At 41.8% G+C, this 2,500-nt stretch overlaps 1 pseudogene; it reads right to left on the minus strand.

Moving 5' to 3' along the window:
* LOC142917780 (28S ribosomal RNA) overlaps positions 1-2,500 on the minus strand; it is a 10,288-nt pseudogene that overhangs the window by 2,776 nt on the left and 5,012 nt on the right.

Genomic DNA, 2,500 nt, shown 5'->3' on the forward strand with positions numbered 1-2,500 from the left:
TCTCTCGAACTGATGTAGTGCAAAAATAAAGAATTAAAATAACAAAGTCTAATCTATATAAGTGCTCTTGAATAAAGCTTCCTGTAAAAAAATAGCAAAAAAATACCAAGTCTTCGTCTTGGAAAATAACAAAATCTAAAAGAAAAGAAAAGTCTTCTTTGTGGAAAATAGTAAAATAAAAAAAACCAAGACTTCACCTTGGAAAATAACAAAATCTAATCTAAAACATCTTAAATAAAGCTTATTTGTAATCTTCTTTGTAGGCAGAAAATAGTAAGTTACAGGACTCTCGAACTGATGTAGTCCAAAAATAAAGAATTTAAATAACAAAGTCTAATCTATATAAGTGCTCTTGAATAAGCTTCGTGTAAAATTATAGCAATATAATAAAAATACCAAGTCTTCGTCTTGGAAAATAACAAAATCTAAAAGAAAGGTCTTCTTTATGGAAAATAGTAAAATAAGAATACCAAGACTTCACCTTGGAAAATAACAAAACCATCTTGAAAAAAGCTTATTTTTAATCTTCTTTGTAGGCAGAAAATAGTAAGGCGAAAATAAAGTCCCCTCTAAGCTCTAAAGTAACAAATACGACGTGTTAAAAAAAAACTAACAATAAAAAAAAGAACCAAGACTTCGTCTTGGAAAATAACAATCTAAATTGTGGAAAATAGTAAAATGAAATAAAAACCGACTTCACCTTCGAAAATAACAAAATCAATCTAAAACAAATGACATCTTAAAACAAAACTATTATTTGTTTCGGAGGTTGTCTATGACTGTTCATAGACCGCATAATTTCCACAGAACATTCTCAGAATATCAAGAGAGAAAAGCAGCGTTCTGCGGGAAATCATCTTGGCCAGTGATGTCGTTCTGGGTTTGGTCAGGCCCAGGGAGGTAAGTACCTCGTTATTCTCAAGGGGCCACTTTCCTCTTGCCCCAACCGGGAATCCAAAGAATGTGACCTTGCTAGCCTTCGTCAGCACTTTGACTTGATCACCAAGAGGGGTATAGTACGAAACTTTGTGCGAGGCAGCATCTGACAAGGTATTCTTTGAAAGCTCAAAACGGACGGTGACATCGATCACAACCGCCTCCTCATCTTTTGCAAACACGAGGTCAGGCTTTCTCATCTCTCCCGTCTCGGATATGAACCGTGGCTCTTTGTATACAGACCAGCCCAATCTAGCCGCTTCGTCTGCCAGAATGTTACTGATCTTGTTATGTCGCGCAATTCTTGCTTTCTGTACTGCAGGACATTGACCGAGAATGTGCGAAAGGGACTCGAGTCTGGCAGAGCATTTCCTGCAGGAACGTAAGGCCCCATCTCTGCCTCTGTTCAAGCTTTCTCTTGTTGGGTAAATATTTGCCCTTAGTTGTAGTGCTGCGATAAAGAAGCATTGTTTAAAGCCGCACCATGGCCTCAACCAAGCATTACTGATTCTATCATGCGCAAAGTTTACAATGCCCCTTCCTTGAACCGGCTTTTCGCACCATCTCTGAAATTCATGCTCCCTCCAATCGCAGGGTCTCGGATATACAGGTTCTTTTGACACCGAGTCCCTGAGAACGAATGTTGGGATTGCATCACTGTCACCCCCTGCTCGTACCCACAAATTACGGTATTCTTCCTCCATACCCTGCGAGGACACAATATTACGGGTGATAGCATCGGACGAGTTTGCTATACGTTGCAGCCTTCTAACTTGAACCGAAGGGATTGTTTTTTCCAGTTTCAAGATGGCAAGGCCTCCGTCTCGGGCTCTGGCATATAACAGTCCATCACAAGTTGAAGCGGGAAGGTGGAGCCATCCTTTTACCGCCTTTCTAATCTCTTGGTCCAACCCACGGAGAGTTGATTGCTTGCAGTCCGAGTGGTCTGCAGGATATAACAATCTGGGTAGGGCATAGGCATTGAGTAGTTCAACCTTCTGAGTTGGCTTCAGAGGCGCCTCATCGATTTTCGAGATCCATGTCTTTAGCTGACAATGTAGATCAGGCTGTATAGTGCCAGTCCAAGGGCCAATTTTCAGACCAAGGTATTTCGTTGATTCATCAGGTTGGATCATATGGACATCTTTATTTTTGATAGTCCATGGGTCGCAGTTGTTCACCGTATATGAATCTTTGGTTGGGCTTATCATGAAGCCCTGGCACTTTCTGGCCTGAACCTCCAATCCCGATAGCCCACAAAATGATTCCAAGATCGCTAGATTGGCGGCCATACCAACCCAAGATTCGCTCACCAACACCAAATCATCAGCAAACGCAAGAGCTGTCACGTGGTCTGTATCAATGGAGTACCCAACTCCGTGTGACTCTAGGGTGCATATCAAAGGGTCCATGGCAAGATTGAAGAGCAGGGGTGACATGGGGTCACCCTGTTTGACACCAACACGTATGCTAATTTCTCGAGTCGACTCGCCATTGCTTTTGAACGAGGTCGTACACCGATCGTAGGCGTTCTGGATGATGCCCACCACGTGTTCATCTACTT

Source organism: Petromyzon marinus, unplaced genomic scaffold, assembly GCF_048934315.1.
Source record: "Petromyzon marinus isolate PM22_M1 ecotype Great Lakes invasive population unplaced genomic scaffold, UKy_Petmar_22M1.pri1.0 PM_G_Scaffold_52, whole genome shotgun sequence".
In the NCBI taxonomy this organism is placed as follows: Eukaryota; Metazoa; Chordata; class Hyperoartia; order Petromyzontiformes; family Petromyzontidae; genus Petromyzon; species Petromyzon marinus.